The sequence below is a fragment of the Erinaceus europaeus genome, chromosome 8 (assembly GCF_950295315.1).
Source record: "Erinaceus europaeus chromosome 8, mEriEur2.1, whole genome shotgun sequence".
Classification (NCBI taxonomy): Eukaryota; Metazoa; Chordata; class Mammalia; order Eulipotyphla; family Erinaceidae; genus Erinaceus; species Erinaceus europaeus.
In genome coordinates this window covers 95,168,173-95,184,083 of record NC_080169.1, presented here as the reverse complement: position 1 = coordinate 95,184,083, position 15,911 = coordinate 95,168,173, and the positions used below count along the sequence as shown (strand labels likewise).

At 39.5% G+C, this 15,911-nt stretch overlaps 1 protein-coding gene and 1 non-coding gene across 4 annotated transcripts in view; both read left to right on the top strand.

Annotated features, from left to right (window-relative positions):
* POT1 (protection of telomeres 1) overlaps positions 1 to 15,911 on the top strand; it is an 82,459-nt gene that overhangs the window by 38,502 nt on the left and 28,046 nt on the right. The gene's annotated exons all lie outside the window — the stretch shown is intronic.
* On the top strand, positions 13,401 to 13,505 carry LOC132540029 (U6 spliceosomal RNA). The gene has a single exon (XR_009551311.1). It is a non-coding gene; the product is annotated as a U6 spliceosomal RNA (small nuclear RNA).

The window sequence follows — 15,911 nt, the reverse complement described above, 5'->3', positions numbered from 1 at the left end:
GTGCAACTGTGTGGTGCTAGGAGCTCAAATTCAAGCCCTCGAGTTTGATAAATGAAGGTTGACTGTTCCCCAGTCCCATGGTATCTTTAAATACTGGAAATTGTAAGTTAGCACTCTCTAAGTAATAAAGCGCTTACTGCAATTTTCTGATAGAATAAATATTCATGCTGTGCATTACATGAATAACTGAAAAATCTAACTTAGCCATTTTATTTTTTTCAAAGTACTTTATTGAGATATCATTTCAGTATTACATACTTTAGATGTGCCTCACTGAAAAGCTACATGTGTATATACTTGCCTTTTTTGATGAGCCTGGATATTCAAGCAACTTTAAGTGTGTACAAACATTGTTTTCGAGAGTCGGGCAGCAGCGCAGTGAGTTTCGCGCAGGTGGCACAAAGCGTAAGGACTGGCATAAGGATCCTGGTTCGAGCCCCCGGCTCCCCACCTGCAGGGGAGTCCTTCACAAGCTGTGCGCAGGTCTGCAGGTGTCTATTTTTCTCTCCCTCTCTCTGTCTTCCCCTCTTCTCTCCATTTCTCTCTGCCTATCCAACAATAACAACATCAATAACAACAACAGTAAAACAACAAGGGCAACAAAAGGGAATAAATAAATGTTTTTTAAAAAAATTGTTTCCGTATTAGAGATTTAATAATGGTTTGTAAGATTATAGGGGTATAGTTTCATACTGCACCAACCACCAAAGTTCTGTGTCAAACGGATTTCCTCTTTATGCTATGAGTCCAGAGAAAAATGCTCTCATCCAATCTATAGTTTAAGTGTAGTATAGTATAGTATAGTATAGTATAGTATAGTATAGTATAGTATAGTATAGTATAGTATATATAGTATGCTTTTATGTATTTCTTGTTTTAGTAGAAATAAAGTATGGGCTTTATTTTACTGTTTTGTTTACTTGTATTTCTACATTGTGTGCATTTCTATTCTCCTGTCAAAATTATCTTTATTTTGTGTTATCACTGGGAATTTAAAATTTTGAATAGCTATTATTTAATTAATGTATTTATTTAGTTTTGTCATCACTGACTGGAATTTCACTGCTCCCGGCCAACATCTCCAGATATAAAGAGAGTGACAGAGCTAGAAAGACACCATAGCAGTGAAACTTCCCTCGGTGTGATAAGGGTCAACAAATCTGGGTCATGCCTATGACAGACAGATCAGCCAAATGAATGGTCTTGCTGACCCTAACGAGTAAGTTTAAGTTAATTTCTCTGTCAAAAATCAGACCAGAAATAATTTTTAACTTGTGTTTTAAAAGGAAAAAGAAGCAGACATTACTTCAAATAAGATCTGGTCACTGTAAATTTAGCCCAGTTATTTCCTTTTTCATCCTGAGTATTCTGTTATTTGGCACCCTTTTTTAGTAACTGTGATATTTTAGTGTTAATTATCTAGTAGATACACCAGTGGTTGGAATTAAAACCATGATTTACTATATGGATTGATTTTATATATCTGTAGACCCACAAGTATTAAACTACATTTTCCTTAATTCTAACACATAGTTTACCTCTCTGAACATAAATGGAATTTCTCATAGGTAATTACAGTTTCAGAAGTCTTGTTTCTTGAGTGGATTATTTGTAGATATCTTTAAGTCAGTGTTACTACAGTAAGTTTGTGTATCTGTATACAGTTTTCAGATTAAATAAATTACATAAGCAAGAAAATCATCATATTAAAACAAATACTCAAAACATTTTTGCAAACCCAAATCAAATACTTAGTTGTTAAGAAAGAAAATACTGGGAGTCGGGCGGGGTAGCACAGCGGGTTAAGCACAGGGGGCACAAAGCGCAAGGACCAACCAGAGGATCCTGGTTCAAGCCTCCGGCTCTCCACCTGCAGGGAAGTTGCTTCACAGGCGGTGAAGCTGTCCTATCCAACAACGACGACAACAACAATAACTACAACAATAAAACAACAAGGGCAAAAAAAGAGAATAAATAAATAATTTTTTTTAAAAAGTGGGAAAAAAAGAAAGTAAGAAAGAAAATACTCCTCTACATGCTGTTTTAAAAAGCTGTTAATTAAAAAGCTTATTAAGAATGTAACATTCAGAAGTTATAAAGACTAGCCAGAAGCATATTCAAAGACATATGTCAGAGCCCTAAGTCTTTATGAAAAGAAAAGAAAAACAGAATTTTGAATAAATTTTAACTCTATAATTTGAATCTATAATGTAATAGAATTAAAGAAAACAGGAAGTATTTCAGTAAAGATATACTTTATTTTATTTTAATTTATATCTAATAAAATATTCAATGTTTCTAGAAAATTGAAAGATATTTAAAATTAATACATAATGAAAAGATTCTCTTCTTGATTCCATCTCTTTTTAAAAATATTTATTTATTTATTCCCTTTTATTGCCCTTGTTGTTTTATTGTTGTAGTTATTAATTATGTCATTGTTGTTGGATAGGACAGAGAGAAATCGAGAGAGGAGTGGAAGACAGAGAGGGAGAGAAAGACACCTGCAGACCTGCTTCACCGCTTGTGAGGCGACTCTCCTGCAGGTAGGGAACTGGGGGCTCGAACTGGGATCCTTATGATGATCCTTGTGCTTTGTGTCATGTGCGCTTAACCCGCTGTGCTACCACCCGACTCCCGATTCCATCTCTTATCTTCATCTTTGTCTCTTCTCCAAAACTATCAATAGGTAACCACTGAAGGACATTTCTCAAGTATCTTTTCAGAAATATTTTACCATGCATACCTTTTTTTCTCTATTTGTATGAACTTGATTATATATTATTCACAGTACTCTGGTGTTGCTTTTTTAACTTAATCCTTTTTCTTTTTATTAAATTTATTTATTTATAAAATGGAAACACTGGGAGTTGGGCGGTAGCGCAGTGGGTTAAGCGCAGGTGGCGCAAAGTGCAAGGACCAGCGTAAGGATCCGGGTTCCAGCCCCCGGCTTCCCACCTGCAGGGGAGTCGCTTCACAGGCGGTGAAGCAGGTCTGCAGGTGTCTATCTTTCTCTCCCCCCTCTGTCTTCCCCTCCTCTCTCCATTTCTCTCTGTCCTATCCAATAACAACCACATCAATAACAACAACAATAATAACTACAACAACAATAAAAAAAAAGACAACAAGGGCAACAAAAGGGAAAATAAATAAATAAAAAAAAATTAAATGGAAACACTGACCAGACCATGGGATAAGAGTGGTACAATTGCCACCACCAGAGCTCTGTATCCCATCCCATCCCATCCCCTAATAACTTTCCTATTCTTTAACCCTCTGGTGTTGTTTTCGACGGGTTAGGTTGTTTTCGCCGGGCTGGCTTCACGGGCGGGTAACAGATGACCAGGGACTCATGTCTGGGTTGTACGCAGTATCTCTTTATTCATGCAGGACACAGCACAATCTAAGATGAGCTAAGCTAAATTCAAGGTACAGTACTCTAAAACTCACAATGCTATCTTTATATATACTTGCCAAGTAGGGTGGCAACAGGGTGTGACATAGAGAGGGTGGAGAGAAAAGTGACTGGTGACAATCAGAGTGTGACAAGGAGAGGATCAGGGTGTGACAAGGAGGGGGGGTGGAGCAAAAACATATCATGAAACAGTGGGGATTGAACCAATGCCCTGGAGGGAGGTGCTTGTTAACAGCAGTTATATAAATAGAATGAAGTGGTTATGTAAATAGAATAGTGTTAAGCAGGGGGGATTTAAACCAAATGAAACAGAAGGGGTCTCATGCATACCAACAATTCCCCCTTTCTTTTTAACTAATGGCCATTGTAGGGTGAACAGAAACGTATATCATACAGGCGTTTTCAAAAGAACTGGCATAAGACATGGAAAACAAAATAGGCGAGCAGCAATAACCAGTGTGATGCCAAGGAGAGCTTTTCTTGCCTCAAAGGGCAAGGCCTAGCAGGCGAAAGGGCATTTCTTGCCTCTGGGAACGCTTCATGCCTCTGGGGGCATCTCTTGCCTCAAAGGGCGTTTCCTGCCTCTGTGGGCATCTCTTGCCTCTTGGGGCGCTTCATGCCTCTGTGGGCATAACCTAATAAGGAGGGGGAGCTTTCTGCCTCTGGGACAGAGCCTGCAGGCGAGGGGACATGGTCTATAAAGTCTCAAGGCAATTGGCTGAAGTTAGTCTTTGAGAAACACAGCTGTGTGTACCAGTAAGTCCGATGGAGGTGTCAGTCCAAAGTAGCTGACCACAGAAGAAAATGCCAGAGGATGAAACGCTGCACGTCTGTCTCGATGGGGAATGTTGGCCACCAGAATTCTGCTTTTCTGTAGAGAGTGAGCTTTCGAGTCTGTGAATCTGTTTCTTCAGGTCGTGCCAGGTCACATCATTGGTTTCCGGGGGCGATGTCAGAGAACGGGTCCAAATGGATTTCCGGGAATTCCATTTGAGTAGATGCTTTTTTATGTGAAGACTTTGACAGCTGAAATTCACTTACTTGTCAAACAAAACTTGTAGCAGATTAGAAGTTTACTATAATTGATAACTCCATTATAATTGGAAGTCCTTTCTAGTATGATTTTAAGGTTGTTTAAACAGTTTAAACTCAATAAAATGTGGAAAGGTAAACAGAAGAACCACAGTTAAAAGCCTCAGGCATGGGAATAATTAACATAATCATTGCACTATCTGCCCCACCCATAACTCATATAGTTTTCAGGATTAAACGTTTCAGATTCATGTCAAGAAGTAAAAGAGAAATCAAAGGAGGGAAAAAACAACTTTTTGGATTGTTTCTGGATGTCTCTAGAAATCATGGCTGCGTCCAGCATTTTTTTTAAGTCAATGTCAAACAAAAATTCAGTCATTCAAATCATTCTCTTATGAAATGCAACTTGAACCAGATTATCAAGATCTCACCATGTAGGATTAAGAATCCCCGGAGGGCGACCTAGTCCAAAAAGGTCCTCGAAATTCCATTTAGGGTGTTTCTGACTGTTCCTGCTGGATTGCTTCAGGCACCCATTTTTATTTATTTTTTTTTTTTTTATTTTTTTTTTCCTTTTTTTTTTTTTTATTTAAATTTTTAATTTAAGAAAGGATTAGTGAACAAAAGCATAAGGTAGGAGGGGTACAACTCCACACAATTCCCACCACCCAATCCCCATAACCCACCCTCTCCCATGATAGCCTTCCCATTCTCTAGCCCTCTGGGAGCATGGACCCCGGGTCGTTGAGGGTTGCAGAAGGTAGAGGGTCTGGCTTCTGTAATTGCTTCCCCGCTGAACATGGGCGTTGACTGGTCGGTCCATACTCCCAGTCTGCCTCTCTCTTTCCCTAGTAAGGTGTGTCTCTGGGGAAGCTGAGCTCCAGGACACATTGGTGGGGTCTTCAATCCAGGGAAGCCTAGCCAGCATCCTGGTGGCATCTGGAACCTGGTGATTGAAAAGAGAGTTAACATACAAAGCCAAACAATTTGTTGAGCAAACATGGATCCCAAGATTGGAATAGTGGAGAGGAAGTGTTGGGGAGGTACTCACTGCAAACTCTAGTGTAATCCTGCTTTCAGGTATATATTTTGCAGTAGTTTATGGATACGTGTGTGCATACGCTCTCTCTCACAGAAACTGGTGTATGTCTAGGTTATGGGACTTTGTTAGAAAGTGAACTACCTGAGATGAAATTAGAGTGTACTATAAAAAGGAAAGGTCTCACCCGAGTAATGAAGCTGAAGGGTTGTCATTCCACACGTGAAGTCTCTGGATACACTCTGAGGTGAAGCATGTTGTGATGGCAATCGTTGCTTTGGTTAGGTTGTGATCGGCGGATGCAATATTATTTGGTATGGATTGGGAGAAGCATACGGGAAAGTGAGCCCTATCCATGGGTGCCAGGACTGGGGGAAGTAGGGGCTCTATAGTGAAGATGTGAGGTTCCTGCTGTCTTAGTGTTCAAAAAGACAATCAATAGTTAATATTATCATCACATTATTTGTTAATTGGGTTAACTTTGAAAAGTCCCTTTGTTAAGGTTTGCTGTACAGTACCCAGTATCTTGTATATAGCTGTGCTATTGGAAGCCTCCAATCTACTTGGTCTAGGCTTTTGAGAGAGTCCGCATATCAAATACGTAGCCTATCTATTAAAAAGATTCAGTTTGTCTCCTGAGAACCTTTGAGACATACAATTGATTTCCCCCTCTCATATTAATTAACTACTGATTTATATGTCTACATTTTGCTAGGAGTGTACATAAACACCATTCCCATCACCAAAGGACCGTGACCCATCCCTCCCGCCCATTCCCACCCCCCACTGGCCCAGAAAGCTACATGTCTACCCCTCACCACTGGGTTTTTTCTTTGGTGCCCTACTTACAATTTGATCAGGTCCTGCTTTTAGTTTCCCTTTCAGATCTTCTAAGTCAGCTTCTGTTGATGAGTGGGATCATCCCATACTCATCTTTAACTTTCTGACTCAGTTCACTTAACATAATTCCTTCTAGCTCTGTCCAAGATGGGTCAGAGAAGGTGGGTTCATTGTTCTTGATAGCTGCATAGTATTCCATTGTGTATATATACCACAGCTTTCTCAGCCATTCATCTGTTGTTGGGCACCTGGGTTGCTTCCAGGTTTTAGCTATTATGAATTGTGCTGCTATGAACATAGGAGTACACACCTCTTTTTGGTTGGGTGTTATGAGGCACCCATTTTTAAAAGCGTCTTCCCATCGAAGAAAGAATCCAATCAGGAGAGTAGAACTAACCACGTGTCTCCATACTTGGGAACTGCCAGGGTACTCGAGAATGTTCTTCAAATTAGAGTAGTCCTTCTCCATGGGAAACATTCGAGAAGAAGTCCAGAAAGTCCCAGGGGAAATCCCCATGCATGTCCCAAGGTCTCCGATCACGGTCATAAAGAATGAAATTATGGCCTGGAGCGAAATGTAGTCCTTTTCCTCGGGAAACATGAGAGAGGGAATCCAGAAAGTCCAAGGAGAAATCTCCGTGCATCTCCCAAGCTCTATGATCCCAGTCATAAGAAACCAAAGTTCCCAGTGAGGGAACCAAAGTGTGGCCCAGAGTAAAATGTTCCAGAGACAGAGAAACTGTCTCATAATGAAACAGTAGAGGCTTTGGCAAACCTCTTTGTAAGTAGAAAGGCAACCCATGGTGGATGGGTAGCCAAGTTTACTTATCTGGACGATGGGGGGGTAGGATCCCACGTTGATGCCGGTCCATGTTTCAGGGCTTATTTCAGTCCCTGTTCGGGCGCCATATGCCGGGATAGCCTGAGGGTACTTCTTCCCGAGCTAGTGCTCTCTGGGTTGGAGAGAACTCAACTGGAGCTGATCTAGGCTGCTGTGTGGGAGAGGGATCAGGAACTCGTGCTGCACCAACTTCCACAGGAGATAACACTCTGGAACTCTCGGAGCCGGAAAGCAATTTCCAAGTGTCTTTAATCAGAAGAGCAGCTGTTTTTATACTCTCCAAGTAGGGTGGAAACAGGATGTGATATAGAGAGGGTGGAGAGAAAAGTGACTGGTGAAAATCAGAGTGTGACAAAGAAGGGATCAGTGTGTGACAAGGAGGGGGTGGAGCAGGAGAGAATCCTATCATAGAACCACCAATGCCCTGGAGTGCTTTATGTAAAAGTGATTTATGTAAATAGACCAAAGCTTTGGATCAGTAAAATCCCTATATAGGCAGATGGTTAAGCAGAAGCCAGGGGGAGATGGCAACTACCCAACACTCTGGGAGTATGGAATCAGGATCACTATGGAGTGCAGAAGGTGGGAGGTCTGGTTTCTTTAATTGCTTCCCTGCTGAACATGGGCATTGGCAGGTCGATCCATACTCCCAGCCTGTCTCTCTCTTTCCCTGGTGGGGCAGGGCTTTGAGGAAGTGGAGCTCCAGGACACACTGGTGGAGTCATCTGTCCAGGGAAGTCCAGTTGGCATCATGGTAGCATCTGGAACATGGTGTCTAAAAAGGAGTTAACGTATAAAGCCATACAAATTGCTGATTAAACATGAACCTAAAGGCTGGAATATTGCAGATGAAGATTTGGGGTCTCTGTTTCGGAAATAGAGAGTAGGTCTATTTTAGGTATAATTCAGAGGGCTCATGACTTTATTAGTTTTTTCCTGAGCCTGACATCTGATATGCAGGTGGACCTAGGTTATATTGTCTGGGGAGATGGTGTCATGGCTGGCAAAATGGCTAGAAAGCTGGATCAGGGAAGAAAGTGGCTCCCAAATATGGGGAAAGTATATAAATATTATTGACTGTAAACCCCATCTATCTTATCTGGGGCCCATCTTGAGCATAGGAGCCTATGTAACCTCTATATCCTTGTAGGTCCGAACTTGCATTCTATGGTCATCAGTAGGAACATTCTGAGTTGCACCAATTTCAGGACCCATCTTCTTCAGGTGGTAGATAGAGTATGCTATCCAACTCCCCTTCAGAGGATGGAACATTCTCTACCATTGTTGATCCACATTGAGGGCAAGATCCTATGGGGGCCCCCAAAGGGGTCTATTATGTTGTTTCTGATGGATATGGCCAGTAACAGTGGAGAGAGAGGGATCTATTCGAGGTCTAGGTCTATCATGTCTGTGTAGGTTTCCCAGGACTCCCCAACTAGGGCCCCAGCTGATGGGGTGGCCCCATAGTGACTAAAGAGTCATCATTAAAGTATGCCAGTCTCTTGCCCTATTCAGCTTTTGCAGTCCTTACTTTATCTGACATGGTTAATGTTGGAGTGAGGGAAATGTAATAGAAAGTAGGTGAGGAGAGTATCTAGGTCTAAGTAGAAACTATTTCATTATGAACTTTATGGTGTCTTTTTAGGTCTTTCTACTTGCTTGCTTCATTTATTGACTGCAAAGTATTGTGCACTTTTGCTTTAAGGTATATATATATATATATATATATATATATAAATATATATATATATATATATATATATATATATATATATATATATATATATATCTTAATTCTTACTATAGAGATTATTCCAAGTCACCACTCCAAAAATCCCTTTCATTGTATGGAGGCCATAACAAGTTAACACAAACCAGGCAATTCTAGTAATATAAGTGTGTTCTTCATAGTTACAGAGACCAGATGTTTAAAATCAGTGTGTCAGCAGAGCTACACTCCTACTTAAGCTGGTGGAAAAAAAAAATCCATGTTTGCCTTTTATGACTTTTTATTGTTTTTGATCATCCATGGTATTCCTTTAAAAATTTTTTTGGTATTATCTTGATTTATTTATTAGATAAAGATATCCAGAAATTGAGAGGAAAGGGGGAGAGAGAGACACCTGCAACACTGCTTCACCACTTTCAAGGCTTTCCTTCTGCAGGTGGGGATTGTGAGCTCAAACCCGGTCCTTTCACATTGCAACATTTGTGTTCAACCAGGTGTGCCATCACCCAGCCCCTCAAGTGTTCCTTTATTTGCTGGATATGTCGCTTCATCTCTGGGTTTGTTGTCATATGACTTTATGCCTTTTGTATCCTGTTTTAAGAATATCTTACGTAGTATGTTTAATTTACTTTTGCACAGGCAGTGTTTACAAATGGGGTTATTTCCCAGATTCCAGGTAGAAATGAATTTTGGAAAGCATAGTTCACTATTTTTTTCTTTATATGGCATGAATTTTTTTTAATTCTTTTTTTAAAGATTTTTAAAAATATTTATTTCCTTTCTGTTGCCCTTGTTGTTCTTGTTGTTGTAGTTATTATTGTTATTGATGTTCTTATTGTTGGATAGGACAGAAAGAAACGGAGAGAGGAGGGGAAGATAGAGAGGGGGAGAGAAAATAGACACCTGCAGACCTGCTTCACTGCTTGGTGGGGAGCCCTGCAGCTCACACTGAGATCCTTATGCTGGTCCTTGTGCTTTGCACCACATGCGCTTAACCCACTGCGCTACACTACCGCCCGACTCCCTGGCATGAATTTTTTAATTTTTTTTAATTTATTTTTTTTATCCAAGGCATTTTCAAGATTTTATTAGTCAAGGAGGACTGGGTTTGAGACATACATTCATTTAATGAGCCATTTTAGAAAGTAAACAAAGAGGGGTACTTTTACATAAATGGGGTAGACTCCAATGCAATTAAAGTATTCAGTCACAAAATAGATGTGTGGAGGAATGGTTGTGTGGCCCTGTTTGTGTTTCCAAATGTGTCTTTTTTTTATTTTCCCTTTTGTTGCCCTTGTTTTTTATTGTTGTAGTTATTGTTGTTGTTATTGATGTCATTGTTGTTGGATAGGACATAGAGAAATGGAGAGAGGAGGGGGAGACAGAGAGGGGGAGAGAAAGATAGACACCTGCAGACCTGCTTCACCACCTGTGAAGTGACTCCCTTGCAGGTGGGGAGCTGGGGGCTTGAATCAGGTACTTGCACTTTGCGCCAAGTGCGCTTAACCTGCTGCGCTACCGCCTGACTCCTGCCAAATGTGCCTCTTAATGCTCAGTATACACCTACCTCTCTTCCCATCTATCCTCAGCCATTTTTCCTGTCCTCTGGTGGTCTGTCTTGCATGTATGCCTAGGTTTATGCTGACTCAGCTGTTAACCCTTCCTCATTTCACCAATACATATATAGATATAAACTACTTCCCCTTTCTCTTGTTGATTAACTACTCTTTTTTAAAAAACTTGCATTCAATTGGTGAATTTAGCAAGTTGACTTAAGCATCTGTCATCTGTCGTTTATCTTTGAAAATGAATTATGTGGAATAGAATTGCTCATTTAAGGGCAAGGATGATAGCTTGGCCCTTTAGAATACCAACTTGCATGCCTGGGTCACAAGAAACCACAGGTTCAGTCCCAGCCACCTGCCAGATAGGAGCAGTTCTCTTTTTTTTGTTTGTTTTTTATTTTTTATTTATAAAATAGAAATATAGACAAGACTGTAGAATAAGAGGGGTATATTTCCACACAGTGCCCATCCCAGATCTCCATACAGTCCCCTCCCTTGATAGCTCTCCTATTCTTTATCCCTCTGGCATTAGGGATCCAAGGTCATTGTGGGATGCAGAAGGTGGAAGGTCTGGCTTCTTTAATTGCTTCCCTGCTGAACATGGGCATTGGCAGGTCGATCCATACTCCCAGCCTGTCTCTCTCTTTCCCTTGTGAGGCAGGGGTCTGGGGAGGCGGGACTCCAAGACACATGGTGGAGTCATCTGCCCAGGGAAGTCCAGTTCGCATCATGGTAGCATCTGGAACCTGATGGCTGAAAAAGAGTTAAGATAAAAAGCAGAACAAATTATTGACTAATCATGAACCTAAAGGCTGGAATATTGCTGATGAAAATTTGGGGTCTCCATTTTGGAAAAAGCTTATAGATCTATTTTAGGTATATTCCAAGGGGCCCATGACTTTACCAGTTTTTGCCTGAGTCTGAGAGCTAATATGCAGGTTGACCCAGGTTATTGTCTGGGGAGATGGTATCATAGTTGGAAAAAGGACTAGAAAGCTGGATCAGGAAAGAGAGTAGCTCCTAAATAAGGGGAAAGTATATAAATATTGTTAACTGTAAACCCCATCAATTTGATCTGGGGCCCATATTCAGCACAGGAGCCTATGTAACCTCTGCATCCCTGTAGGTCTGAGCTCACATTCTATGGTCATGGCTGTGAACATTCCAGGCTGCACTAATTTCAGGACCCATCTTCCTTGGGTGGTAGGTGGAGTATGTTGTCCAACCTCCCTTCGGAGAATGGAAGAGTCCCTGCCATTGTTGATCCACATTGAGGGCTAGGTCCTATTGGGACCATTATGTTGGGGGTCCATTATGTTGTTCCTGATGGAGATGAGCAATAACAGTGGCAATAACAGTGGCAATAACAGTGGCAATAACAGTGGCGAAAGGGATCAGTTAGAAGTCTAGGTCCATCATGTCTGTGTGGAAATGCCAGGGCTCCCTGACTAGGGCCCAGGTGATGTGGTGGCCTGGTAGTGACACCCTCTTTTTATTCTTCCTCTCTCACAATAGAAATAAATTAATTTATTATTTTTTTAAATTCATGAACTCTTGAAATTTTGGTAGCTCTTACTAAGTTGTCCCTTGTAAAGATTGTTCCACTTTCAGCAGGGGCTGGGAGGTAGTGCTCCTGATTAAGCACACCCATTACAGTGCACAAAGACCCGGGTTTAAGCTCCCAATCCCCACTTGCAAGGGGAAAGCTTCACGAGTGGTGATACAGTGCTGCAGGTGCCTCTCTCTCTCTCCTTCTCTTTCCACGTTCCCTCTAAACTTCTTTCTATCATATCAAATAAATAAAGTTTTTTTTAAAAAAGTTCCCTTTTAAACAACTTTTAGCCTTGCATGAAAGTACTAATTCCCAGCGGATGAGCAAGTTAGTGCACCAGGTAGAGCATATATGTTTGATGCACTACGACCCAGCTTCAAGACCCCACGCCTGACCTACAGAGGGCAGTTTTGAAGAGTGTTATATCACTGCTGCAGATTTGTCTCTCTTTCTCTCCCCCTTTTTCTCACTTTCTCTCTGTCTCTAGCCAACAAACAAATCCATTAATAAAATAAAAAAGAAAGTACTTACTCCCAATAGTAGTGCCTATAGGAATTGTTATATATGCTTGATGATTTTTTTAAAAATTCTGTCTTGTAAGACAGAATAATGATTTTAAAAGAAAGTGTAAAGATTTAAAAAAGAAGTGTGTGTGTGTGTGTGTGTTAAATAGAGTGAGACAGGGAATGGTGGGGACATAACACCAAAGTTTCCTTCAGTGTGGTGAGAGCCAGACTTAAACCTGAGTCATGCACATGGCAAAGCAGCACACTATCCAAGTATGCTATTTTGTTATCCCTGTATTGTTAATTTTTTAATTAAACATATTTTTATTTCAATGAGAGAGATACAGAGGATAAGATAGATATGTAGGTAGGTAGATAGAGACACCGATAGACCAGAGCATTGCTCAGCTCTGGAATGAGACAAAAATATTTACATATGTGAAGAAAACTAACATCAGAAAATATTGCATCTAGCTTTTTTATACAGGTAAATTAAGGAAATAATAGCTTTAAAGTCAAGGCTGACTGTTTAAATTTATATATAATTTAGGTTTTTAAGTTATTGAATTAATTACTGAAATGCTTCTGTGAACATACTTGGCAAATGCCTCAAAATGAAAATGAGTTAGATGAAAAGCAGTCCAACATCTCAAGAAAAAAAGACACATATTGCAGATTTATTCATTAATATAGAAACCAGAATTCTTGAGCAGATATAAAGCAGAATCCTGTATGTGTTCAAATAATATATATATTTATTTAGTTTATCACAGTTTATTTTTAGGATTCAGAAATGGCTTTAATCTTAGGAAAACTGTAATTATCTTTGTGAATGTTAAAATTATATGATCATTTCTCTGGATTATAAAAATATTTGGCACATTTCCTTCAGCAGCATAAATACTGAAATTGGAATGATACAGAAAACATTAGCATAGCCTCTGTGCAAGGATGTCATGCAAATTCGTGAAGCATTCCATATTTTTTATCTCACTCATAGAATTTGAAAAACAGGCTCAGAAGGGAAAACCCTAAGCAGAACTTGGACTGGAGTTGATGTATTGCACCAAAGTAAAAGACTCTGGGATGGGTGGGAGAAGGTTCAGATCATGCGACATGATGGCAGAGGAGGACCTAGTGGGCATTGAATTGTTATGTAGAAAACTGGGAAGTACTACACATGTACAAACTATTGTATTTTACTGTTGACTGTAAGCCACTAACCCCCCAGTAAAGAAGTTTAAATATATATATTTGGTATAACGGATTTAATACACTTCCTTTATTTTTTTAAATTATCTTTATTTGTTGGATAGAGACAACCAGGAATTGAGAGGGTAGGGGAGTGCTAGAGGGAAGAGAGAGAGACCTGTAGTCCTGCTACACCATTTGTGAATCTTTTCCCCTGCAGGGACTGGGGCCTCAAACCTGGGTCCTTTTATGCTGTAACATGCGCTCAACATGGTGAGTCACCACCCGGCCCCAATATGTTTCTTTAACTTGATAATTTCTAGCAAATTTAGCAAACAAAATAATGATGAAATTCCAAGGTTAGTAATGATATAAATAAAGGAAAATTTGGGGGCTGGGGAGATGTGTTAAACGGATAAGCAAAAGACTCATGCCTGAGGCTCTAATGTCTGAGGTTCAGTCCGCAGCACCATCATAAGCCAGAGCTGGGCATTTCTTCAGTTTCTTTGGCTCTCTCTTTCTCTCCCTTTCTTCCTCTCCCTCTCTCTCTCTCTCTCTGTCTCTTTCTCTACATATATATATATATATATATATATATATATATATATATGTTTATATATATATATATTGTTAAAAAAATAAAAATACTTAAATAATTTTAAAAGTTGCACTTTCTTCTTTTGTTATGTTCAAGAAGTCCTGGAAAATTCACTAATTTAAGCAAAGAAGGGGAGAAGATGAGTCATTGTACACACAAATAAAAGAAATTTTGACTAGGGAAAAAATCAGCTTTTGTCTGTTTCTTTTGTTTTGTTGCATAATACTAGCTACTGCTCCCAGAGGGATTTTTCTGATTCTTTGAATCTTTAGGGGACAGAGCGTGATAAAAATGCAATGACTGTTTATTTGATAATGTGATAGTGTCACCAGTTTTATCTAGTACTTCCTCTGAGAGCTGATACTGACCAATGTTTTCTCTGTAGAAACAGAGTATTTCCTTACTCAAAGAACCTGTTTGTTTTTGTCCATCTCCTATCAGATGCCTCTTGTCAGTCTTTTTATAGTATTGCATAGTTCAGCTTGTCTCTGGATTCCCTCCTCTATGCAGAGTAGCTTATGTCTCTATAGTAGTGTATAATGTGCTGTGTTCATGTTTCCATCCTTTCCCAAAATGTCGCTTACGTAACAGTTCAGTGTTCCTTTTCTTTTTTTTTTTAGCACCTAGGCTTTTACTCATTCATATTCATAAAGCTGAACATAGGAGAACGATAGTTGTACTTTTTAAGATCTTTTTCAAATCAGAACAAAGTGGAATATAGACAAAGGTCAGAATCTTTTCTTAAAAGCTAGGAATCTATATTTAAGAAAACTATCAGAGCTACTTGTAAAAGTTTATTATTAGATATAAAATCTTTTTCTTTTGTCCCCCTTACTGGGTTGTCAGAAAAGTGATGACATATTTTTTTTTCTAAATTGTGTGTACTGTGTGTTAATGGGGGGGTACCGGTTCTAGTGATAAAGAGTCAGAATTGAGTGAAGTATCCAGCTTATAATTCATTTTAGACATTCTTGTCAGAAAGCAAAGGCTTGTACAAGTTTTTTTTTTTTTTTTTAAGATTTATGTATTTATTTATCTTAGTGTTAAACACAGAGAGAGTGAGACAAAGGAGAGACCAGAGCAGTGCTTGGTTGTGGATTTTGTTGCTACTAGAGATTGAACCTGGGAGGCTGGGAGAGAGCATAATGGTTATACAAAATGACTTTCATGCATGGAGCTCCAAGATCCCCAGGTTTAATCCCCGGCACCTCCATGAGCCAGAGCTGAGCAGTGCTCTGGTCTCTGTATCTTTATCTCTCATTAAAATAAACAGAAAATATTTAAAAAAAAAAATTAAACCAGGGATCTTGGAGCCACAGACATACTAATAACTGTGCTCTAACAAACTAAACTATTTCCACTCAGGTTTGGGCAATACAGAATTTATTTACATAGTCATTCTGAGCTCTGAATTATCTTGCTGTAGTAATGAGGATGCCTTTTATCATTCCATTTTAAATAAGGTAATTTTTCACCTGAGAAATTTAGCTAATGCTTTCACAAAACAAAGGATGATCAGTGTCCTTCCTGCCCAGCTCATTTCTTAAGTAACTTCTAATTAAAAATAATATCAATGCCAAAGTATTGTATTTCTGGTGTGATC